The 27,760-nt window shown below is 36.0% G+C and overlaps 1 long non-coding RNA gene across 2 annotated transcripts in view; it reads right to left on the minus strand.

Annotated features, from left to right (window-relative positions):
• Window positions 1–737: 737 nt before the first annotated feature.
• LOC117097258 overlaps window positions 738–27,760 on the minus strand; it is a 69,482-nt gene continuing 42,459 nt past the window's right edge. The window contains exons 4-5 of one of the 2 annotated variants that reach the window (XR_004442883.1): window positions 21,252–21,447; window positions 738–1,612 (exon numbers count right to left, since the gene is read on the minus strand). This is a non-coding gene — a long non-coding RNA (uncharacterized LOC117097258). Of the gene's footprint in view, window positions 1,613–10,976; window positions 11,070–21,251; window positions 21,448–27,760 lie in introns of those variants that run through there. The other variant, XR_004442884.1, reaches the window with a different exon arrangement.

A 27,760-nucleotide genomic window follows, 5' to 3' on the forward strand; every position in this document is an offset into this window, starting at 1 on the left:
GAATCACTCTTTTCCTCTAAGGACCCAAAGGATTGTGTTTTCTAATCTATTTATCTGTGTTTAAATTAACCCTTGTTGCATAAGAAAACACCACAAAGCCCAGTGACCCAAACACTGAGAATTCAGTCTTACTTGGGAGCCTGAAAGTCAGAGTGCTTTCTGGTAACTGTGAGCTCAATCACATACCTCCAGCTAGCTTCAAAGTAGGTGGAAAACTCTAGGATCTTGGGTGAGTTCTTTCATGTACTGGGGGTCAGATGACCCTAGAATAGCCTAGGATGGCTTTGGTTGGAACCAAAGAGAAGAAAGAGAGCAAGGATACAAAAGGATAAGTCCTAATGTGTAAGAATCCCTCAAGTCGATGTTGTATCATACTGACTCACTTCTTCTTGGACCAAGCAAGACACATGACCGAGCCAAGTCAGGATGGAAGGGGACTGCTAAGTTATAGTGCAAAATACAATGGAATACAGGGAGGCCATCAACATAAGTCATTGGTAAAATTAGTCTACCATGATCTGTGTTCAGGGATGAAAGCTCTATAAAGGAGTTTAATATAAGGTAGAAATAGTCAACCTAGCAGAAAAAATTTTTTAAATCTTATTCCTGTGAAATTTATGAAGTAGATTTTATTGTGAATGCTGTATCTTTTTTATTCTGCTTTTCAACTATTTAATGATGACTCTTCTCATTTATGTATTTCTTTTTCAATCAAACAAATATTATTTGATTTGGCCATTTTATACTTTTCATCTATGTAATGACGTGGTCTGAAAATAACAGTACCTATTCTCACGTTTTCTACTGCTTATGGTTTTGTGTCTAATTCAACGTGCTATGACTTATAAAACAATTTCTTGTTCCAAAATAGATCGTAGATGTTTCTAATTTTTTAAAATGTAATATAAAGTTGGCTATTAATTAAAGATATTTCTTATAAAATGAAAATATTTTCATTCTATTTTATAATCTAGAATGAAGTTGCATTTTATAAAACTTGATATTGATCAAGATGATCAAAAAGTCTCCCTTGGATATGAATATGAAAAACTACGTTAATAAGATTCTTATTGATGAATTCCTGAAAAAAATTCAGTAGCACTATTTAATTATTTTTGTGGTATTTGGCTTTATTCACTCATATTTAATATTTTTAATATTTTTGTCTATATTTATAAGCGAAATATCTCTGTAATATGGTGTATGTGTGGAGAAAACTACAGAAGTTTTGCTGTCGAGTTGGATTGGGAAGACATCTATGTCCCCAAGGAGCTTAAATAATATATAAATTATCTGTTTCTGTAAAATTTGATGGATATCACCTGTCACACCTCTTCAGCTTGGTTTTCATTATCAGAAGCCCAATCTAAACTAGATAAAGTACAAACACATAATACATACATTTGTGTTGGCTTACAGAACTGACAAGTCCAAAATTACATAATTGACTTTGAACTCTTCTGGCTTCAAGTGCTCCAATGTAGTCTTGCAGCCTCTATACCATTCTTCACTACTCAGCTCTGCCTTCTTTTGTTATTACTTTATTCTTAGGCAGACGTACTTCATGTAGTAGAAAAAAACATGGTCAAGAGAAGCTCCAGGCTTCTGATACCTACAGAGAAAAAAAAAAAAAAAATGACCCTTTCTCACTCCACGTCTATACATGTAGTAATAACCTTGGCTGAACTTGTTTGAATGACAACAATCACCTGGGCCATCCTGGAAAAGGAGGTGAAGAAATAGGATTGAATGCACCCAAGTCACAAACCTACCTGTGGACAGGACGTTTAGTGCATTGTGAAACCTTCTTAACAAGTCATCTTCTACACTGTCCTTGGTGAAAATTTTACTTTCCACCCTATCAATGATTATATCGCTATTGTAAGTATTCCTTGTTTTATCCTAGGCCGTTGGATTTTTTTAGAAGAAAAAAAATGAACCTGTGTAATTAGGGAAGAACAAATTACTATAGTAAAAGTAATATGAAAAACTAAGAAGTTAGAATACATAAACAGAGAGAGGATAATCAAACACATTTTAATCTAATAATTGTTAGCATCCTCGTTACTCAGCTAATTCTATTAAATCTCATATCTATAAAGCATTATGAATATTTTACATTAGACTATTATATTTTGTATTATCCTCAAGAATAATCAGAATACTAGAAAATGTATTTCACTTCATAATTGTTTACACCATGAAAATTCATATGAATATGTATTCAACAAAATAAAGTTACAGACTTAGAATATAACTTTCTGATTTCCTAACCTGCAATAATCATTTAAGCCCAACAATAGAAAAAAGAAATCTTTCGATGTTGCTGTTTTCTTTTGTAAAATAAATAAATAAATACGTCAATAGTGCACATGTAACTATCTTAAGTACACTAACTTCAAAACTATATAGTCTATGAATTTGTGCTTGTGTCTTGGCAATCCAATTTTAACATATTTCTACATAACTGAGTTTATCCTAAATCTAATCTTCTATAGTTTCCTATCCTTGATAAGAATTCCCTAATAAATATTCATTTTCAAATACAGCAATTGTTTTGTTTTGTTTTGTTTTGTTTTTTAACATAAACTGAATGTTGGAAATAGTCTCAAAAGAAACTAGCTCCATGGTCACTTAATTAATTTTAATTGGTCAGGGATTCAGGACTAATTACTAGTACTTTTAATTACCTTTGAATTTCTATATTTCAGCACTTTTCTCATGATTACTTGGTAACTAGCTCAGATTCTTAATGTTTTTTCGCTACTTGAAATATTTTCCACTGCTCATCCTCTTTGCCTAGCTGACTCTTTAGCTTTCAGGGCTCAGCTTAGACATCACAACTCAGGAGATCATTTCTCAAACTGCTCATTCAGATGTATATCTCCCTGGTATATTTCATAATTGAACTCTGTAATATTTCTTCACATTTGTATCAGTGTTTATAATTTTATATCAACTACAAAGTAACCTCCTTGAGAACAGGTATTTTATCATTTTTCTTCACACTTTATTAGTAACATCTAGAATAGTGAGGAATACATAGGAAATAATAAGTATTTACTAAATTTGTTAAACAAACTGACTTGGATTCTTGGTGCCATAGTTAATAACAATGTATTGTATGCTTGAAAATTGCTAAGAGGGTAGACTTTAAGTATTCTCACCATATACACGAAAATAAATACGTGAAGTAATGCATATGTTAATTAGCTTGATTTAGCCATTCTCCAATGTATAATTACTTCAAAACTTCCTGTTGTCCACTATAAATATATAGGGCTTATGTTTTTCAATTTGAAAAAATAAATACATATTTTATTAATGTTTCTATTCTCCATGATGTGAGCTCAATGAGAACAGAAGATTTTCTTGTCACTACAACTCGCCAGTTCCACACCCAGCTTCTAGCAGAAAGCAGGTACTTAATACACATTTGCTAAATGAAGAATGGAAAACACCAGCAAAAAAAAAATTCAATTCTGAGATGGTGACAATGGAGAAAGTTTCAATACGCAGACCTCAGATGGACGATGAGCATAGCAGACAACAATGTGGCCTGCAATGAAGTTTGGGTCAACCACAGGGAAGAGAAGAGATGACATTTCAACTTGACTGGAGCTGAAATGCACAAGTTTTTGGAAGTCCCTGAATGATAAAGTCTGCATTTTTTGCCCTTTTTAATGGCAAAAGCAGTTACTTTTGCACCAACTTAATATAAAGGTGCTAGGAAAGTATATAAAGTTTCTGGTAACCCTCTTTGTACTTAATTAAGTACCTGAAGAAATCCATTTAAAATAAATTGATTGTATTTGAATTGACTTCATGGAATTCCGCTCATTTTTACACTGTTATATAGTGACAAACATTTCTGAAAAGATCTCAAGGTTTTGTAGATAGAGACCAGCAAAGCAAAGACTACAGTCTCTTACTGAGCAATCCAAATTGACTGCCAAATAGACTATGCCCAATTTGGATCAAGTATTCAACCTCAGTCCAAGTGTCTATGGCCAAGGGAGCAAAGTGACATATCATTAAACTGGCTACTAAGTGATAAGACTTGACCTGTGACCGGTGGTGGGTGAGAGAGTTGAGTCTCCAGAGAGAAATGAATTGGGTAGATACCATCTAGGTAAACCAACTTTAACTCACTACTTTATTTCCTGACATCTTAAGCTTCAACTCTTCATGAAGGAATACCAAAAGCAGTTAAGGAATGTCCCCTGAAATTTCCCTAGAAAGTATCCAGAAGCTATATGGACCACACCAAGCAAATTTGGGGAAGTGGCCCAGATATTTACTTGCCCAACTTATTTTAGTCTCTAGCCATACTCCATAACTATGCTTTCCTTATGCTGAAGTATTAAAAAAAACTATCTAAGGGCCCTTTTTTTGATGTCTGAAAACTACCTATGTTAATTCCCAGTGAACTCTTGCCAAATATGCCAGATATGGGAATTAATATTATTTGCATTGACTTTTGTGTTTAGAGTTGTAGTGTTTTATCCTGCTTTACAACCAAAATACCTCTACACTAGGCCTTCCTTTATTTAGAGGGAATCATTTAGAAGGATAGAAATTCAAATCAGAAGCCACAGAGATTTAGAATCCAGAAATCGAAAAGTAAATGCCTGCATTGGCCATGACTCTCACATCACTTTGGAACAACTCCTCAGATAACGTTTTTCTGGAAATACTGCAAGAGAGAGACATAAGTGCATAGACTTTATTTATGGTTTAACATCAGTTAGAAGAGACAGATTGCAGAGACTTCTTCATGTCTAGTCCTTTAGGTTTAATTTGGTCACTCTGAGACAATTTTAGCACAGACAACAGCAAGTTGGCCACACCCATATTTGTGTATTTGTGTCAAAGCTTAATTTTTGAGTCATGTGAAACAAGAAAAAATCTCGCCCTGACTCCCCCAACTCCTACCACAATTCTAGACAATTGTTCATCTCTACAACCCAATCAATTATCCCAGAGCCTGATTCGAATACTTGAGTCTGCAATCAAGCCAGAATTTCCTTTCCCATTCTACCACTACTTATTGCCATGAATACGTTGTCTAAAACATTGGATTTTTAAAAAGGCAAAATGTTCTTAAAAACTGGAAAGTAGGCTTTCCCGCAAATGCATTATCTGTAACAACATCTTTAGCAATTTTAAATTTAAAAAACTGTTATCACAGAATTCATACAAACTCACTGGAGAAAAATTATAAAATATAAATTGGTAAATTTTTTATGATTCCACTATTCTTTAATGAAGAGATAACTATTCTTATCATTTTAAGTAGATAAACTAATATATGTTTTCTATTTATAAAACATTTTTCTTTTAGAAAAATGGGATAAAGCCTATTTAATAACCTAGTTTCTTGCCTGGTAGTATTTCAGGAGCATACTTTTAGTGGCTAATATTTTGTGATAGGAAGTGTTTTGGGCTGAAATATCTCTCACTCAAAAAGATACACTGAAGTTCTAACCCCTGGTACCTCAGAATGTGACCTGACTTGGAAATAGAGTAGTTACAGATGTAATTAATTAAGATGAGATTGTACTGGACTAAAATGGGCTCTAGTCTAAACAACTGATGTCCTCATGACAAGATGGCTACCTGAAGACAGAGGCGCATGGGGAAAGCCATGCAATAATGAAGGCTGAGTGGAGAGAGGCTGCCACAAGCCAAGGAATGCCAAAAACCGCCAGCAATCCACTAGAAGTTCTGAGGCTGCAAGAAAGGATTTCCCCACAGGTTTCTCAGAATTTCCCCTATGCATTTAACACTATGAGTGTGAATTCAAGAACTATGAGAGACTAAATTCCTATTATTTATGCCACCCAGTTGTAGCAAATTGTTGTTAGCACAAACCTAGAAAACTTTGCTACTGTGGTAAAACACTTAAAACAATAATGACAGTAAAAAGTCCCACAAAACAGGTGTGTATATACAACAATATACAGAAGAGTTCTTCAATTCCGCAAAAGGATTAGTTTAAAATCCATACAGTAGCACGAGAGCTCCATTTAATTCTAAGCTTTAACTTAGTAAGTATTATAATAAATTACAGAGGCTATAGTGAGAAGTTCATACCCAGGAAAAATTTTTAAAGAAGCAAGTTATGTTTACCAGTCAGGATCCAGTCAGAAGACAGAAACTCCATCAGGAATTTGAAAAAGGAAAATGGAAAGAATATCTAAGAGGTTGCAAGGGATACAGAAGGAGAAGCCACAGACCAGCAAATCTTCCCAGGGCCGAGAGAATGGTGAACAAGGAAGAAACTTAGAAATATTGAAGAGGGGCTGGGCGAGGTGGATCAGGCCTGTAATCCTAGCACTTTGGGAGGCCGAGGCGGAAGGATCGCGAGTTCAAGACCAGCCTGGCCAACATAATGAAATCTGCATCTCTACTAAAAATACAAAAAAAAAAAAAAAAAAAAAAATTAGCCAGGCATGGTGGTGTGTGCCTGTAATCCCAGCTACTCAGGAGGCTAAGACAGGAGAATTGCATGAACCTGGGAGGTGCAGGTTTCAGTGAGCCGAGATTGTGCCACTGCACTCCAGCCTAGCAGTGCAAGACTCTGTCTCAAAAAAAAAAAAAAGAAAAGAAAAAAGAAGAAAAGAAATGTCAAGGAGGCTGCAAGGCTGAGATTTAAATCTTGGAGGAGATGGCATGAGTGCCACATGCTGCCACCACTTGGTGATGGAGAAACGTAATGGAACCACTCATGGTGGAACCATGAGAATATCTTGTCGTTTTAGTGACCAAGAACCTTGGTGGAGGATGCTGCTCGTGAAGCACAGAAGCAGTTCACTGCAGTGGTGATGAACATATGTGCCAGGAGATGTCTTGAGTAAACCACAGGAGGGCATTGCAGCTAAGAGGTGTGCTGCTGTGTCCCCTTCATGCCCACATTCTTAATGTTCGATGGGAAACAGAACACGGAAGCCAAAAAATCCCTCCTCCTCTTCCAGTGCTACAATGTCTTCTCAAGAGAGCCTAACCTCAAGCCAGCTGAGGCAGGCACCTGCAATCTTCAGGATCTAATTGCAACATCACAAAGCAAGGCAAACAAGGGTGAGTTGGGAGCTGAGAGGCAATCAATTAATAACTGGCATAGTCTCCTCCTTTATATCTGCCGTATCTACATATCTGTATCGACATCGATGATATTACAGCCACCCCCGCTTCTACTTCTTGATTCCCAGACCCAGGTCTTATGACTATGGGGGAGAAAACATCCTGTAGTGCTGATTCAAAGAATATACTGTGTCCTGTAAGATAAAAGCCCCTCCTCTCAAGGTGTAGTCTTCTAAGTAGCATTGTCACTGAGACCTCAGGAAGCCATTCCACCTTTCCAGTAGACCAGTTGATAGTGGATGTCTGAAGACCAGTGAATTCCCTGGGCATGAGGCACTGCTGCACTTCCTTCACGATGAATGAGTTCCTTGATCAGAGGCGTGGTGGCTCAGGCCTGTAATCCCAGTACTCTGGGAGGCCGAGGCAGGCGGATTACATGAGGTCAGGAGCTGGTGACCAGCCTGGTCAACATGGTAAAACCCCGTGTCTACTAAAAATACAAAATTAGCCGGGTGTGGAGGCAGGCACCTGTAATCCCAGCTACTCAGGAGGCTGAGGCAGGAGAATCGCTTGAACCCGGGAGACAGAGGCTGGAGTGAGCCAAGATTGCGCCACTGCACTCCAGCCTGGGCAACAAGAGTGAAACTTTGTCTCAAAATAAAAAAAGAAGAAGAAGGATAAGCAACGCTGAGCAGGATCTCATGACTGTAGATAGTGTATTTTGTGAGTTCATGGACAGTGGTACTGGCGAAAATGTCACAGTCAGGGAAGGTAAATTTATATGCAGAATACACATCTTATCCAGTGAAGGTGGCTCTGCACCCACCGTGATGGAAACAGTTTGGTGTAACCTCTCAGCCACCATGCCTGGGACTGGATCCCCCAGGCTTTAGTGCTACATTGAGGATCCAGCCTTACTCTCTCTTTTGGGGAGGCTGAGTACTCAGCAATAATCAGTAGCCACAGCAGCCTATTTTAAGGGAAAGCCTCTGTTGTTCTGCTCATAGAGAAACTTCATCTCTGTCATCATGGTCTCTCTGTTCTGAGGTCATCGAAAATCAAGCACTGAGGGGGTGGAGGAAGAGGCAGATCGATCTCCACCTAAAGTTATCCATCTGATTATTGAGATTGTTAAGAAGAACAGCTTTCAGACCGGGTGCGGGGGTTCACACCTATAATCCCAGCATTTTGAGAGGCCGAGGTGGGCAGATCACCTGAGGTCAGGAGTTTGAGACCAGCCTGGCCAACATGGTGAAACCCTGTCTCTACTAAAAATACAAAAAAATTAGCCAGGCGTGGTGGCAGGTGCCTGTAATCCCAGCTTCTTGGGAGGCTGAGGCAGAATTGCTTGAACCCGGGGGAGGCAGAGGTTGCAGTGAGCCATCACGTCACTGCACTCTAGTCTGGGTGACAAGAGTGAGATTCCATCTCAAAAAAAAAAAAGAGAGAAGAAAAGAAGGACAGAAAGAAAAAGAAAGAGAAAGAAAAGAAAGAAAGAAAGAAAGAAAGAAAGAGAAAGAAAAGAAAGAAAGACAGAAAGAAGAAAGAAAGAAAGAAAAGAAAGAGAGAGAGAAAAAAGAGAAGAACACCTTTCTCCAAAATCCTCTGCAAAATTCAGGACTCCTATTTTGCCTGTCTCTGGAATGCTACATTCAGTAGTACTTTCAGTCCACCTCTGTGCATTTTTGTCTTTTCCATTGTTTCTGTTTTTCATGTGCAGTTCTGTTCATTATGAATAGAATTTTAAATACTTATTTTTAGGAAGAAAAATGTGATTGTTGACATCCAACTTAAAATTAGATGTTTTCATCATGGAAGACATAGTGCCGTGACACACTCTTTGCTATATCATTAGGCATTTCCTGTGGCTGTGACAATTAAGTAGGTATTTATTTTTAATTGGGTTATATCTAAAGTCATGTGGATTATACATGTAGACCACTACTTTAACCTGTGTCCCAATTCCATGTTCCCCCTAGCTTTCAAGATTTAAAATCTGATTGAGTTTTTCAGTTACAGCCTTAAAAATATATCCCTCCAAATTTAAAAACTTGTGTTAGCAGTACACTTTTCAGTTACTTAAGAACTGTCCCATCCTTGAGCCTGGCATGGACTTAGAGTGAAATTTCCAGGACTTCTAAAACTGCAATTTGAGTAGAAATTATCTGAACATATTATTAAAATGAAGAATCTGATTAGGTATATCTGGCATGGAACTTGAGATTCTGCATTTATAACTAATTTCTAAGTGGTGTTGATGATGAAATGCCAGTCTGTAGGACCATATTTCGAAAACAAAGGAGTAAACACACAAAACATGGGCTTTTCTGGAGTGTGCTTTTATCAGTTTATGGAAGCCTGTTGTTAAATTTTCAGGAATTTTGCAAGCTGGTTGTTAAACATAGTGGTTATTAAAAGTTAAATTATATGAACTTCTAATTAAATAAATAATACTAAAGCAAAGAAAATAAATATGCAAAACTCATCACGTCCTAATTAATTTCCTACATTTACTTTGATCTATGCCCTTGAAGTTATTCATGTCTATCATGCCTGTGCGATGAAAATATTTGTAATGGTGTCCCTCAGTACATCTCTTTCCAGCTGTATTTCGGTGACATTGCATTGGTAGTTTGAAATGGCCATAATGGTAGTATTTGTAGCACAAAAATTGGCAAACACTACAAATCAGTTCCCTACTTTTTTTTCAAACAGCCTGTTGTGAAAACATTTGCCAGCATACCACTGGTCCATAAGCAGAGCTTTGGTCCTTTAATCTAAAATATTACCTTAGTCCATTCTGACTCCTATAACAAAAATACCATAAACTAGGTAATTTATAAATAACAAATGTATTCTTTGCAGTTCTAAAGCCTGGGGAGCTATAGTCAAAACACCAGCAGATTTGATGTCTGTTGAAGGCTCACTCTCTGGTTCAGAGACGGTGCCTTCTCATTTGGTAGAAGGAAGAGGCAGCTGTCTGGGCCTTTTCTCTAAGGTCACTAATCCCATTCATGAGGGCTCTGCCATCATGACCTAAGTATCTCCTAAGGCCCCACACTTTAATACTATTGCATTGAGGACCATGAACATTCAGACCATAGATACCCAAAGGGTAGACCAGGTAAACACAATGCTCTGTACACTACACTCAAATCCCACTTGAAAGACAGAGAAAAAGGTCCCACTTTATTTCTTCCATATCTGAAAAGAACAGTACTCGGCACTGAAATGCATAATGACTAGGACAAAAGAACACATTTAGAGGCAACTGAAATTTGTGGGAATGAACACATGTTTAACCTGGCTGTTATGAGTAGCTCAGAACTTAACATAAATATTTTGATGATTATATTGTTTCTGCATTTATACCTTAAATAACACATTTATATTTGTTTTTAGTGATAATGTTCTTGTCACATTATAATAAATCGAAGAGTTTTAAAAATATTTCTTTGAAAGCTCTGGCTCTATTGCCATGCCAAGTAAATGGTTTTTCATTTAAAAGTTCCTTTTGCAGTGAAATTTTTGAGACTGTGAATTAGAATGTATGCGGGTTTTAGAAATCCATATTAATACTCAAAAACATGGCAGAAACTAAAGTACTCTCTGACAGTTCCTGGCTTTATTTACATTTTAAATGGTGCATATATTCATATGCTTACCTTCCCAAGGAGTTTTACAGGTCCTGATTTTGTCTTACACATATTTTTAGCCTTGATATATGTAGGAACACAGGGTAAAAACTTATCTCTAATAATAAACTCTAAATATATAAAGTCTATTGTTCAATCTGTAAATAATTCACTCATTTAAGCTAAATTCAAATATTTCCTCACTCCCTCAATCTCCATTGATCAAAAAAGCTCAAAATAATCTCACCCACCTCACCTCTGAGTTCCTGTAGTATTTTCTGCTTGGGGAAGAAAATCCACCAGAGCACCATTCCCATAGGACTTTATTCAAAACTCTCTGGCAGGAGAAGACTGTGAAGGAGGGTAGAAACAGTCTAAACTGGGGAAGGGAGTGGAATATTTTAGGAAGCTTTGAGGTTGGTCAAAGTTCAACTCTTTCTGGAAATGTTTCTTCTTTCCAGAGGGGTTTTTCATGTGGATTAGCAGCCATGGTTTGGGTAGCCTGGATTTTATCAAAAGAGTGAAGAGAAATAGTTAGGGTTTATGTTACATGCAAGAGAGGCTGGAACAGCTGCCAGGGACGGGCATGTGAAGGCCATAGTGGAAAAATCTCAGGTCTCAAGTCCTTCAGTTTTATATTTATCTATCCATCATTTGTCTTTTTTAAATGTACCCTATCAGTCAGGGTTCTCTAGAGGGACAGAACTAACAGACTAGATGTCTAGATGAAAGGGAGTTTATTAAGGAGAATTGACTCATATGCTCACAAGGTGAAGTCCCACAATAGGCCATCTGCGAGGTGAGGAGCAAGGAAGCCAGTAGTGGCTTAGTCCGAGTCCCCAAACCTCAAAAATAGGGAAGCCAACTGTGTAGCCTTCAGGAGGCCCGAGAGCCACTGGAGTAAGTCCGAGAATCCAAAAGTTGGAAACTTTGGCGTCTGATGTTCAAGGACAGGAAGCATTCAGCAGAGGAGACGGATGAAGGTCAGAAGCCTCAGCAAGTCTGTTTCTCCCAACTTCTTCTGCCTGCTTTTTCCTAGCCATGCTGGCAGTTGACTGGGTGGTGCCCACACATACTGAGGGTGTGTCTGCTTCTCCCACTCCACTGACTCAAATGTTAATCTCCTTTGGCAACACTCTCACAGACACACCTGGGAACAGTACTTTGCATTCCTCAGTCCAATCAAGCTGACGCTTAATATTAACCATCACACTAACTAAGGTGACCATAAAAGTTATCCTTGACACATATATGAGTGAAAATAAATGCTATTAACAAAGATAGTTTTATCATTTTTTTTTCTGTTTGCTTACTCTACCCAATTAAATTCTAAGTCTCCATATATCACAAACAAGTACCAAAGACACCTTAAAAATATCACTTGATTGACTGGAGTAAAATGATAAATATAAAAGACTCTTTATACAGAGGATTCACTGATTATAGCTGCAGTATCCTTTCAGGTAATTTTTTTCCAGTTCATATTTATTACACTCTTCCTGAGGCATACTTGCCGTTTGTGCCCTTACACATCAATGATACCATGAGGTCATCCAGATAGCTTCCCTGATACACACTACCCCATTATTTTCCCTCTTTTAAATTTCCGAAGAAGGAAAAAATATTACTTCTTTGTGTAAAGGAGAAAAGTAATATATATGAAAATTTGTAAATTGTACTGACTCTAGGCATTTCAATTTGTGGGAAATCATTGCACTTTTTAGTAGAATAGTCTTCAATTGAAGCATGATGGCTTTTTAATTATGTAACTATGAGATTTTTAAATTATACATTTTTTCAAGCCCAGTATTTACTTAAAATGTGTTTAAGTAAAAGGATTTTTGTGTAGGTTATTTAGAACTATATCGTATCTATGAAATAGAGAAGATAAATAAGGTGAGACCAAATTACCTGAACACATAAATATTTAATCTGTTTCCCATTTAGAAAAAAAAAAAAGAAAGAAAGGCAGAAAAGTGCAGCTTGCTACCAGAGCTCATTTCTCAGGGTAAACAGGAAATAGGTTAAGTTGGTAAATTAGGAGAATACAACATTAGAAAACCCACATCCAAAGTGCTTTGTATTATTAACTGATTTTATAAACCACTCATTCTGCCTGTAAGTTTCTGTCTCCATAAACAAAGTTGAATAAATTCATTCAGTTCAGCCAATATTTAATAAGCATTATCCATGTGTGGAAACAGGCCATTGTTGAGGCATTTTGTATTAAAATATTAATAGAATAGGATACCTAAAACTGAGGGGGCTCATAGTCCCTGATATGGTTTGGATCTGTATCCCCAGCCAAATCTCATGTCCCACTGTGCTCCTCAATGTTGGAGAAGCAGTTAGGTGGGAGGTGATTGGATCATGGGGGCAGAATTCTCATGAATGGTTTAGTACTATCTCCTGGTGCTGTTCTCATCATAGTGAGTGCGTGAGATCTTGTTGTTTAAAAGCCTGTGGCACCTCCAGCTCCTGCCACGTAAGGCACCTGCTCCCTCCTTGCCTTCCATCATGAGTAAAAGCTCCCTGAGGCCCCCTCAAGAAGCAGATGCTGCCACGCTTCCTGTACAGTCTGTGGAAACATGAGCCAATTAAACCTCTTTTCTTTATAAATTCCCCAGTCTCAGGTAGTTCTTTATAGCAGTGTGAGAACAGACTAATATAGTCATAGTCCTAAAGATAGAGACAAATATATTATCAGCTGAGTCCAAATAACCCCACAGTTTAGGTATCTTCAGAGAAATGCATAAAGGATACTGTAGTTTACACAAAAGATCATTCCACCTGAGGAATCAGAAATAACTTTGAGTTCGAAAAATAGTCAAATGATTCAAGCTAAGGAAAAAATCCACATCATCTTATTTTCAGCACTGGGCAAGCATTTTTAAATCATATTTTATTATAACATTGATTTACGATTACAGTTAAGTTTGGAAATACACCAAATAAAAAGTAAAACAAAAATCACTCAGAATTCTAGCATTCTTAAATATCTGCTTCTATTTTTATATTTTGGGCTTTTTTCTATAAAGATACTTTATAAATAGAATTTGAAATGAAAATTTATTAACCTGCTCTTTATTATTTAACACTATTAACGATGAGGATTGTCTCTGTCATCACATATATTTCAAAAACATAACTTTAAGTGGTTACAACATAGTCTACTTTAAAATTTGTCTTTAGTAAAATACAATAGGAAAGAAAAACCTGTTTTTGTTTTTTAAGTAGCACAAATACAACTATGATGAACTCTCTTACAACATATTATTGAGTGAACACATGCATTTTTCCCCAAAAATAATTGCTGAGAAGTGAAATTACTGAATCAAAGGAAATGAATATTTTAAGGCTTTTGATACAAGTAACTAAACTCCCTTTGAAAAATACTAGTAATTTATGGGTCTGTCAACAATGTATTAGGATTTTCAATTACCTACAAACTCAAAGTTGCCATTATTACTTTAAAAACAAAATGACAAAAAAAAGAAAAACCCACACTTGTCATATTAGTAGGTGAAAAACAGATTGTCACTTTATTTTGCATTTCTTTGATCTCTAATTGGGTTAAACTTTTTCACATTTATTTACTCCTTCCACTTCTCTTATTTTTTTCCTCTACTATTTATGTTGCCTTTAAGACTTTTTTTTAAATGCTGAAAGCTTATTGACTGTAGTAAACATTGCAAATATTTCCCAGATTTGCCTTTGCCTTTTAATTTTATCATTGATTTATTTTAATTTTTCTTTGCCCCACTTAATGATTTCCAACTATTAAATGACTTTTACCTGGAATTCTGAATCTCTAACACTAATATTGTAAACCTTTCATTTGCCTGATAAATCTTTGCCTATTCTTTTATTTGGAAATCCTTTTGTACTTTTTTATGACACTCGTAATAAATAAGATTTTTGTGTTTACCTTACCAAAGAGCTCCATCTTTAAATTAAAACAGCCTTCTGAAATATTGTATATGATTTTAGAATATTTTTCTTTACCTTTGTGATTTTAAAAATTGTCACAAAATATTTAGAATGGGTGTCTTTTTAATGCTATTGCTTATAACAACTCATTCCTCTCAAACAGAACACACAAATATTTTTTTCTTAGCTCAGTTTTAACCCCTATATCTGCTCTAGCTTCTGTTTTCTTGTTTCAGGGTCTTGCTGCTGCTTTTGTTTTCTTTGCTATATAGGCTTTTAAGAAGTTTTATTTTACTTATAGGATCCACAGTGTTTCAGAAGACATACATTCTATTCTACTGTGTTAACCTTTAAGTTTTTTGAGTTTTTCTAATTTCCATACTGGTCTTTGTTAATGTAATATTACATCAGCAATTATACAGTAATGGTTGTTAATGTTATATGTTTTAAATGTCTTACTTTTAATTTAGAAAATATTTTTATTTTGTTCTTTTTGCTCAAGATTGCTTTAGCTATTCAGGGTCTTTTGGGGTTCCACACAGATTTTAGGATTTCTTTTTTCTATTGGTGTGAAAAATGTCATTTGTGTTTTGATAGGGAATTCATTGAATTTATAGATTGCTTTAGTTAGTAAAGATATTTTAACAATATCCATTTCATCCCATGAGCAGGAGATATCTTTCCATTTTTTGTGTGTCTTCTTCAATTTATTTGATAAATGTTTTATAGTTCTTGATGTAAAGATCTTTTGCTTCTTTGGTTAAATTTGTTTCTAGTTTTTTTTGTACTTATTGTAAAAGGGATTGCTTTGTGATTTCTTTTTCAGGTAACTCTATATTGGCATATAGAAATACTACCAATTTTTATATGTTGATTTTGTATCCTACAACTTTACTAAATTTATTAGTTTCATTTTGGGTGGGGGTGGAGTGTTTGGGGTTTTCTGTATATTAGATCGTGCTCTCCGCAAACAGGGATAACTTGACTTTCTCCTTTCTAATTTGGATGCCCTTTCTTTCTCTTGCCTGATTATTCTGGATAGAACTTGCAGTACTATGTTGAATGAAAGTGGTGAAAGTGGGCATCCTTGTCTTGTTCCAGATCTTAGAAAGAAAGCTTTTAGCTTTCCCCCATGTAGTATGATAATAGCTATGGACTGTTTATGTATGTCCTTTATTATGTTGTGGTATGTTCCTTCTATACTTACTTTGCCGAGAGTTTTTACCAGGAAGTGATGTTAAATGTTATCAGATGCCTTTTTTGTTGTTTTTGCTTCCATTGATATGATCAGAGGGTTTTTGTCCTTCATTGTATTGATATATTGTATCATGTTTATTAATTTGCATATGTTGAACCATCCTTATATCCCTGGGATTAAATCCATTTGATCATGGTGAACAATTTTTTATATGCTGTTGGATTCGATTTGCTAGTATTTTGTTAAGAATTTTTGCATATATGTTCACTGTAACTATTGTCCTATAGTTGTCTTTTTCTGTTGTGGTGTTGCATTTTCTGGTTTTGGTGTCAGGACGATGCTGGCCTTATAGAATGAATTTGGAGGAATTTACTCCACTTTGATTTTTTTGCAATAATTTAAAAAGAATTGGTTTAAGTTCCACTTTAAGTGTTTTGTAGAATTTAGCTGTGAAGCCATCTGATCCTGGGATTTTCTTTGATGAAAGGCTTTTTATCACTGATTTAATTTTGTTACTTATTGGTATACTGAGATTTTCTATCACTTCATTTTTTAATCTGAATAAATTGTATTTGTCCAGGAATTTGTCCATTTCTTCTAGGATTTCCCATTTGTTGGTATATAATTGTTTGTAATAGTATCTAATGATCTTTTGTATCTTGTGGTGCCAGACTCCATTTTGTTTTCTTTTTTTTTTTTAGAGTTTGATATATTTTTTAGTCTCTTTAGAAACATACAATGTACCCAAGTTATAGCAAATAGTTCTATGCATAGGTACATATCAATTACACTTTTATTTAATTGTTATTAGTAGACTCCTTTTTCATCTCTGACTTCATTTATTTGAGTCTTCTCTTTTTTTTAGTCTAGCTAAAAGTTTGCCAATTTTGTTTATCTTCCCAAAAACCAACTTTTTTTTTGTTTTTTAGGGTTTTTTTGTCTACATCTTATTTATTTTTGCTTCAATATTTATTATTTTTTCCCTTCCACTTATTTCGGGTTTGTTTGTTTTTGGATGGCATCACTCCACCTGACTTCAAAACATATCACAAAGCTATAGTAACCAAAACAACATGGAACTGACGTAAAAACAGTGACATAGCAAAATGATACTGAATAGAAAGCCTAGAAATAAACACGCACAACTACAGCCAATTGATTTTCAACAAAGGTGCTAAGTACACCATGGAGAAAGAATAGCCTCTTTAATAAATGGTGCTGGGAAAAGTAGAAATCCACATACAGAAGAATGAAACTAGACTCTTAACCTCTCACTATAAAAAAATTACTCAATATCAACTAAAACTTTAAACATAAGACCTGAAACTGTGAAACTACTAGAAGAAAACATACGAGAAAAGCTCCCTGAAATTGATTTAAGCAAGGATTTTTTGGATAAAACCTCAAAGCATGAGCAACAAAAGGAAATATAGGCAAATGGGACTGTGTCAAACTAAAAAGCTTCTCCACAGCAAAGGAAACAATCAACAGAGCAAAGAAACAACCTACAAAATGAAAGAATTTATTTGCAACCAATATCCAAAATTATAAGGAATTCAAACAACTCAACAGCAACAAAGCAAGTAACCCAATTTTAAAATGGGCAAAAGACCTAAATAGATATTTATCAAAAGCAGACAAATAGCCAACAGATACGTTTAAAAATGCTCAGTGACTGTAATTATCAGGGACATGCAAATCAAAACTACAAGGAGATCAGGCACTATCCAATTAGAACAATGACTATCAAAAAATCAAAAGATAACAAGTGTTGGAGCCTTTATACCCTTTACACACTGCTTGTGGGAATGTAAATTAATAGAGTTATTATGGAAAACATTATAAATGTTCCTCAAAATATTAAAAATAGAACTACTATGTGATCCAGCAACTCCACTACTGGGTATATATCCAAAACAAATGAAATCAGTATGTCAAAGAGATATCTGGACTCTGTGTTTATTGCAGCATTATTCCAATAGCCAAGATATGGAATAAACCTAAATATCCATCAACGGATGAATGAAAAAAAAAAAAAGTGGTAGATATACACAAAGGAATATTATTTGGCCACAAAAAAAGAATGTAATCTTTTTGGATGAATCTGGAGATTATCTTCAATCTCCAGAAAGAGAAATATTGCATGATCTCACTCATAAGTGAAATATACAAAGTTGTTTTCATAGAGGTAGGGAGTAGAATAGTGATAACCAGAGAATGGGGCAAAGGGGTTTTGTGAGAGTTTGGTCAATGGGTACAAAGCTACAGTTAGGAGAAATAAGTTCTGGTGATCTCTTGCATCTATAGTAGGATGGCTAGAGTTAACAATAATGTATACTGTGTATTTCAAAAGAGCTAGAAAAGAGATTTTTGAATATTTGCATCACAAAGAAATGATAAATGTTCAAAGTGATGGATATGCTAATTACCCTGACTTGGTCATTACATAATGTATACATGTATGAAAACGTCATCTTGTTTCCTGTAAATGTGCAGAATTATTATATGTCAATTATACGTTTTAGAAAATAAAATATTTCATTTCAATATTCTTCATCATTCCACTGAATCACAATATACTACAGTTAATGTTATTCTTTTTTTTTTATCTCCTCAGCCTGTCATTCAACTTCTGATTTTCATTTCACTTCTGTGAACTGGTATTATTAAGTGATTTTTTAAAAGAATATCATAGAGGTGGCACTTTTATGTACCATTTCTATATCTGAATATATTTTTATCTCCCTTAACAAACAAAAGACAAATTGGCTAATTATAGAATTATTAGAACAAATTATAATTTTGCAAAATATGCTCTGTATTTTTGGCATTTTAGATTGCATCAAACATTGTAGTAGATGATGTTTTTTTCTCCATGGTTGTTTATAAGGAGCTTGTTATACTGGAAGGGGTTGGTCATTTGATTTTTTAATTTTGCTTTCTTTGTACAGACTCAGGCTATGTCACAGTGTGAATCTGTTCTCATTATTAATGAGCCTTTCAATTTGCACATGCAAGGTAGTTTTAATTGGTTATAGCTTTAACTATTATTTCTCTCCTATTCATTTTTAATGTTTTTTCAGCAATAAGATCAGTTCTTTTATTTTCTTATTGCTGTCATTTACCTCTGCATTCTCAAAAAACTTCTAAATGTTATCCTCCAAATGACTATTCCCATTTCTCACTTTTTAATTCTGACAGTTACCCAAATCAGGGTGGATTATTATTCTACTTGCTGTCCTTCTTTGTCTCAGGTATATTTTTTGTCATCACATCCTATATCTCCCTTTAGGGTTTTTTCGATTCTGTTTCACTGGAATGATGTGTTCTAGTCAATGCTTTACTAATAATTTTTAAATTCACCTTCTCCCTCTGCGTCTTCATGATGATGTTTCTTACCCTGGTCCTGCACTGTTTCTTCACAGGATTTTATTACTTTTCTCTTTTTTCAATAAAGCAGAACATATAGAGATGAAGTGTTTGCCAACAGATCTGTTATGTGACTTGCCCATGACACTGTTAATCTTTTATGAGTGACAGTTCAATTGTGTTCTCGGGTTTATAGCTAGAGAGCAGGTTACTGTGCAGGATCCCAAGGTCAGTATCTAGTCTCCAATGATAATTTATCTGGTGCAGTTTTGCTTCACTGGGGTTGATTCTTTTCTTCTATTCATTATTTCATTTCTCTGAGTTAAAAATAAATAAATAAACCTTAGACACAGAATCCGCTTTTGCCAGGCTTGTTCCATGTTTTGCGTGTGTGTGTGTGTGTGTGTGTGTGTGTCTTTTTTTCTTCTGTCCTCTATGTCTTGTTAATTGTTAGGTCAGTTATTGTTTTGTTTATTTTTATGTTACCATTTGAGCTTTCACATTTGTGTCTTCTCAGACATTGGTGAGAAATTTAAAAGCGCTACATCTAGAGCTTCTGAGTAGAGGTTATTTAAAAATTAAATATAAACCCTCAATTCTCACCCCTAGTGAAGTTCTTTCTCATTAATTCTTAACTCCTGACTCTTCTAATTGTATATTGTCCATTGTTATGGAATGAATTGTGTCCTCCCAACATTATATATTGAGTCCAAACTCCTAGTACCTCAAATGTCACTGTTTTTGGAGACAAGGTCTATTAAAGAGGTAATTGAGTTAAAGTGAGATCATAAAAATGAGCCCTAATCAAACATGACTGAGGTCCTTTGAATAAAAGGAAATGTAAACACAGTTGGGTACAGAGGACAGACTACGTGAAGACTCAAGGAGAAGGCAGCCATCGACAAACGAAGGAGAGAGGCTTGGAACAGACCTTTGCCTTAAAGCTCTCTCAGACTTCCAGCCTCCTGGACTGTGAGAAAATAAATTTCTGTTGTTTAAGCACCAGTATGGTACTCTGTTATGGCAGCCCTAGTAGACTAATACATCCATTCTGTCTCCCATACTGATAGAGGACTGTCATCTTCCTTCAAACCCCCTTTCCCTCTTCCACCATCCTCACTCTCAGCTGACAATCCTGCTTATTATTTCACTGAGAAAATAGAAGCAATCAGAGAAGAACATCCATGGACACCACCACCACTTCTACCCAGGAACACATACAGCACGTATGTGGAGCAAATGTAGAACATATAGGACATCTGAAACCTTTGCATTGGCTGTTCCTATTGCTGAAGCACTCTTCCTTGAGATATCCCCAAGACCAATGTATTCCCCTCCTTCAAATAATTGCTCAAATGTCACCTTCTCTGAGAGTTCTAGTCTGCCCAAACTAGTTAAAATAACAATGCACTTCCAATACCAACCCCAGCTGTACCCTGATTAATTTTTCCACAATACCTTCTAATATTCTATACAGTTTATGGCTGTATTATATTCATTATTTATTGTCTGGTCCAAGTATGTAAAAACATGTCTATTTGTTTGATAGTATATTTCTTGCCTCCAGATCAATGTCTGGCACATGAGAGATGTTTGTTTAGATACCTCTATATCTATTTAATAAATAGGTATTTACTAAATCTATTAATAAACTGAATATCTTCAAACAATGACAACTTTCCTCAACCCAAACTCTCTGTGTTGTTTGTATCATACTTATAAAATAGAAAGAAAAAAAAAGATTTGATTTGTTATCATATAATGAAGAGCAACAGGGACACTGCCTTTCTAGGCACAGCAATTGATTATCAGTTTCCTAGGACAATAATGGATTTGGCATTATAATGAAACCACCTTCCTTACTAAGCAGAAGTGCCTTCTCTGCTACCTTGTACCTACAACAGAATAGAGTATGAGGTATCCACATGAACATCAAGCGGCAGTCTCCCTAACTAAACCACTATTCTTAACCTTCCTTACTGGTTTACAGGCTCTTCCTTCAAAGCTGTTCCACTCTGATTCTCATTGTACAGTACCTGCCAGGCTCATTCCCCAGGGTATGTTTCTGTTCTTTCGCCCTTATGCGCGTTCTTCTACAAGATGAGGCAATGTTACACAGAGCTCAAGGCTGTGAGATTTGGAGCCAAGTAGCCTGAATCTTGGTCCTCCCTCTGCCCCTTCCTGGTCAATTTGACTTGTCTTATCTTCAGTTTTCTTAGACGTAAAATGGACCTAATGAATGTAGAGTGTACAGAGTTTGTGAGGATTGAAATAGACGATTCATGCACACTATTTAATAGTGTGATTGCAAATAGTAAGCACCATTTTCAAATAATGTTACCTGTATCACACATTTGTTACCAGGTATCAACAAATGTTACCTGTTGTTGCTAATTGGCTCTGGTATCCATCCAATACAGAAGAAGATGATTTTTTTCTTAGAAACCCTTGCAAGGGCAATTTGTTTCACTGTGTTCCCTTTAAATTGACATCAGCTACACTAGAACTTTATTTCATATGTTTTCTTGGATATTGTAACTTGGGCTGCAGAAAGCAGACACATTTGTAGGTAAAACTAATTTTTATCTAACCCTGCCCTGCACCAAGCCTGCCTTTGGAGCTCCTAAATGCTTGATGACTATGGATATCAGGGTTATCACAGGTCTCCAGTGGAGAATTGCCTGGCTACCTGACACTCAGCTTCCCCAGGAGAAAGTTTTTTTCTGCTTCATAGGCTGTTATACCTCCAGGACACCAACTAACTATCTGGATCTGCACTTAATTTTGGTTTATTAGATTTTCATCATTTTATCTCTAATGTCTCTGATTGTGAGCTAGATTCATATGAAAATTCTCTAAATCTTATCAATTCTCTCCCACTTAGACACAAACCATGAGTATATATAAAGATGATATCAAGTCATACAAATGAGTTTTCTCAATATATCCCAATGTATGACAGCTTCATTTGGTAACATTTTATTGATTCCCTATTATGGGCTAGTCCTGAAAAAAAAAACATAGTTCCTGTTCCAGCATTTTACAGTACAATAAAGGAAACAAATCTTAAACAGTTACTCCCAAACACTGACAAAGTGGTGAATAAAATAGCCTGAAATACAATATAGTGGGTTGTTGATTTTATTATGTCCAAATAAAGTTGCTTTACCAATGAGTACTGTTACACTTTAAGAATGCTTTGTTGTTTTAATAAGAATTTTTGGTGAAATCTGTTAAATTACTTCTTTATAATCAAAGAAATGTGTGAAAGAAGAAACCTGTCACTTTTCATCATAATTCCTGATAAGAAATTCTTGTACATGATCGATATTCAGTAAATCTATTTTGAATTAATGCATGTATCTATATCTGTTATTTAATTAGAAAGAAAAGAACTTTATGAACAAGAGCTCAACTCTGGAGCTCAGCAAGAGGACCATTTTGATGTAGCTTCACAATTTACTGGAAAAATTTCACATTTTACCGTAGATTTATGGAGTGTTTGATCAAAAACAATTCAGTATGTTTAAGAGTCTCCTTCCAGTACCTTTGGCTTTTTGCCCAGTTTCAATCAAAGCAAGATTTTTATTATCAAGTGGCTCCTTTCTGTCCCTTTGATGTAGATTTAGCTTGTTAAATGCATGCTCAGTTCATTCCTATCGAATTTTTTCTCGGCCTGATTACTAAAGGTAGACAGTATTTTCAGACTCAACTCTAACTTTTCCACTTGCCCTATCAAATCTCAGAATTGCACACATTCAGGTAAGGACCAGCAAGGACAAGGGGAATGTAATCATCAATCAAAACCCAATACATGGTGGGCACAGTGGCTCACATCTGGCATCCCAGCACTTTGAGAGGCTGAGGCGGTTGGATCACCTGAGGTCGGGAGTTCAAGACCGCCTAACCAACATGGAGAAATCCCATCTCTACTAAAAATACAAAATTAGCCAGGGGTGGTAGTACATGCCTGTAATCCCAGCTACTCGGGAAGCTGAGGCAGGAGAATTGCTTGAATATGGGAAGCAGAGGTTACAGTGAACCAAAATTGCGCCATTGCACTTCAGCCTGGGCAACAAGAGTAAAACTCCATCTACAAAAGAAAAAAAAGAAAAAAAAAAAAACCAACACATTGATTTTGGAATCTGGCCAGAGTGAACCAGTGGTTACATTTTCATTTCCCCATCTGGAAGGTCAAGTGTCCATCAAAACCCCTCAGTGCCATTAGGCTTCGGAAAATACCTGCAGCTTCTCTTTACAAACTTTTGGGAACCCACATTTGTAAATATCATTTGTAAATGAATATTGCTGAGAATACTACGTTACCGAGGTAATTTTCAGCTGACAGCTAAGGCTACCCACACTGTGGAATGTATTTACTTTATTAATGCCAATATCTATATTTGAAAAAAAATCTAATAAATTACTTAACTATACTCGGCATATAAAAACACATCTGTCATGGCAGTAATTGTTGACTAACCCTCATGTGCTTTGGCTCCAGCTAGATTTTAGCAAAGACTATTGTCTTTTTAATTGTTACAGCCCACATTAGACCTTAATCTTTCAATGAACAGAAACCAAGTCTACATTTTCCCCACTGGATACCCAGAATTCTCATTATAAGAGCTTAATAACTGCTCAATAAATATTTGTAGAATGAATAAAAGGATGATTAAATACATAAATGAACAAACTAACTCTTAACGAATGATTTTTAGTTTTTGACCCAAACCTACCCCATGCCTGGAAACATGAAATCTGCAGCTAGATTGTTCAATAATGCTACATTCCTATGCTTCCATTTTGTGTTGCATCTAAGAGTCCTTCCCTAATTTCCATTTGTTAGAAATCTTTGATCTCATGCTTATTTTAATCCTTTTGTTGATGAAGCCTGGGTCTCTCATCCTCACCATGTAAACTGAAATGCCTCAGTTCTATTCTCAATTCATGGTCATCTGACTCTTCTCTAAGGCATATTGAAATTTCAAAGTCAACCAGCAAAGAAACATGAAACAAAAGAAGCTGGGTTTTAGAGACTTCCAGTAAAAGTTGCCTTGAGGGTTTTTTCAGTTATTGTCACTCTAGATAACAGGTATTAGGCAAACAAAACAACCTCCATCATCATGGAAGATATCAGAATTTGCTATAAGATTTAGATATCTATCTTACTCTCATCTTGTAGGAAACTTTCAGGGGTTCACTTGATAGAGAAAACTGATGCCTCTATTATTATCAGATTAGGATCTAGCTCTATGTCCTTGATGAATAATATTAAAAATGTAAGTAGCTTCATGCATATTTCAAAGCACTATAAATATAGCAACTTAATTTCTTTTACTTTTAATTTCAGGAGAGTTTGTAAAATCTTTCCAAAGAGGTGTCAAAAAGTCACTGTTAGTTTTCGGATCGAGTCTGATCAAGTTTGAGTAAGTCTCACCAAGAATGTAGACTTAGAGTAGATGCTTTTAGAGTAGATGCTTGTCTCCATTACTTCCAATGACCCCAATAAAATAATCACACATAAACAAGCTTATTACATCAGAGAGAATGGTCCGTCCTAAGACAAGAGGTTTTTAACACATTTCTGAAAGACAGAAACAGAGTTTCTGTCTTTCTGCCTGTTGACAGATTTAAAACAGCATTGAAAAACATGCACAGAAGCCTGTAATCCTAGCACTTCGGGAGGCCGAGACGGGTGGATCACGAGGTCAGGAGATCGAGACCATCCTGGCTAACATGGTGAAACCCCGTCTCTACTAAAAAATACAAAAAACTAGCCGGGCGAGGTGGCGGGCGCCTGTAGTCCCAGCTACTTGGGAGGCTGAGGCAGGAGAATGGCGTAAACCTGGGAGGCGGAGCTTGCAGTGAACTGAGATCCGGCCACTGCACTCCAGCCCGGGCAACAGAGCGAGACTCCATCTCAAAAAAAAAAAAAAAAAAAAACATGCACAGGAATATGACAGCAAAGGAGAGATTTTATCTTTAAGGCAGAGTCCAGAGAGGCTCCAGACACAGGTAGCAAGCAAACAGGACGACAGGAGAACAAAGGGAGCATGATATTGAAACCTTCAGAACTAGTGACTTAAGCTTGAAATCTCTTTCTTTTCACATTCCCAAGGCAGTCCAGGTTCTACCCTGGCAAACTCCTGAGAACTTCAAATAAATCTACCAAGTAACTATGGAAATGAAGAGCTGATGGAAAGATTTCTGGAGCTCCAGGAAAACCTTTCCCATTCTGGCAGGTTGGAGGTCCCAGTCCAAAAATCAGCTCCTTTCCTGCTCATCCTCAAGTGAAGCCTGCCATTGATAAGCCCTTTCCCAGACACAGAGATCACAGCCATATTTCCTATTCATTAAGACCTAGTGGGGAAACACCCTACACACACAACACTGGGAGAGCAACCCAGACTAGCTTCCTTCAAATTCAACCAAGTCCTGAATCTTAGACATGAACAAACGACTAAAGATCACCAGGCACATGAAGAAAAGCAATAGCTCTGAAAAATAAAAGAAAGAAAAACCTCCAACAGAACACATGGAACACACTAAATAGTACAGTTTTAATTTTTTTGGAATCAGCCGATGAGCACAGATGAAATATTTCTTGTGGTTGTGAATTTAGTACAAATATAACCCTGAGAATGTAAAAGTAAAGGCAGAGTTGATATAAGGTGGGAGAGGTGGGAGAAGCAGAAGCAAAGACAACGGTAGGGTCACTGGTAGCATCATCCTTCAAGGTGGTCAAGGGTCTCAAGTGATATTGCTTAAATCTGATGGAATAAGAAATATAGTCTATTACTTAGAGTAACTAAAGAAGAACCTTACCAAAAAGTGTAATAAGAGGAGGGGAAAGCATACAGTAAGCTAAATCCTATTATTTTGAATCTAAGCAAATAGGCAAATCAGCAAATCAAATGATAGAAGAGAGTAAGTTACAGGAACAAAAAATATATGAATTATTCATATTAGTTTTCTCTGGAAAATGGAACTGGAAATGTCAAAGTTATACAGGGGACTATTGATTTTCTATTCTAATAAATCTTTATGGCTGGGTGCAGTGGCTTACGCCTGTAATCCTAGCACTTTGGGAGGCCGAGGTGAGTGGATCACTTGAGGTCAGGAGTTCAAGACCAACCTGGCCAATATGGTGAAACCCCATTTCTACTAAAAACACAAAAATTAGTCAGGCTTGATGGCATGCACCTGCAGTCCAAGCTACTCGGGAGGCTAAGGCAGGAGAATTGCTCAAACCCAGGAGGTAGAAATTGCAGTGAGCCGAGATGTTACCACTGCACTCTAGCCTGGACAACAGAGTGAGACTCTGTCTCAAAAATAAATAAATAAATAAAAGAAAAATCTTTCTGTTTTATTTCATCTGTATCTTGTAAACAAATTGATAGAAAATAGTAATATTAAAATATTAAAGGAGATTAGTGGAAAAGAGAATGATTTTCTCTGACTAGTGGCTAGATTTCCAATGTTTAGATGTCATGAGCCATAACTTATTGAATTAGTTTCTTCATTGGTACAAGCATTGGGATACGAAAAGGTCAGATCCATTTACCCAGAAACTCCCAGCCAAAATCCACATGTATCGTCACAGAGCAGTTGTGTGTGGCCCAAGGTGGAGAATCACCGTCTTGGGCAGCAGTCATTTAGACAGTCCAGACACAAGGCTCACTGCCTCTTCTCTTGGCTCTGTCCACTACTCATCTCCCTAATTCCTCCTGTTTCTGATTCTCCACGTTTGTCATCCTTTCTTGACATAGATTGTGGCCTCCTTTATTTTAACGACATTCAACCTGGACTTATTTCAAGATCTATCTCTGGTTTAATAACCCAATTCCAATTTCTACTTATACCCCAGATTTATCATTCGGTTTCAGCATTTTTTGTCCTAAACTACTTTGGTGACCCCATAATCATCAAAACCTAAACACCACAGCATGAGACTGCTATAGACCAAGTCATTTCTACAAGACACCATACAATTCTGAAGAGATTGCAGTGACAGCCCCTGAGGCTCATGAATTGATGTCATAACTTAGTAGTTATATACACGATAGTTCAGATTAGGGAAATGTCACCCAGCCAGAAACCTGGTTAATTCAAATTCATAGCATCATCATTCTCTGAAGGGTCTTTCTAGGGCTCACTTCCATTCATACTATATCCTAAAATTTCTCTAGTAACTATGTTAACTATTTAAGTTAGAATTCATTTTTACCAGTTAACTAAATACGGTAAAATTCTGTAATTCACACTTCATCACTTAATCTTTATTGCACACATTGTAATGTATCTCAAAATTTACTTATTTTACAGTGAGCTTTGTACAACAGAGGGTACTCCAGAACAAGAGACAGAGACATCAAGATCATAAGAATATTGGGCAGAGCATTTACCAACAAAAGTGCCACAAAATGAAGTTTCAGTAAATGTCTCAGTATTCCAGTGGTAGTTGCCTCACATTGCTCAAAACAAAACAAAACCTTCTTTCAAATATCAAAGAACCCTACTTAATTGTTCACTAAATAAAAAT

This window comes from Trachypithecus francoisi, unplaced genomic scaffold, assembly GCF_009764315.1.
Source record: "Trachypithecus francoisi isolate TF-2019V2 unplaced genomic scaffold, Tfra_2.0 Lachesis_group15, whole genome shotgun sequence".
NCBI lineage: Eukaryota > Metazoa > Chordata > Mammalia > Primates > Cercopithecidae > Trachypithecus > Trachypithecus francoisi.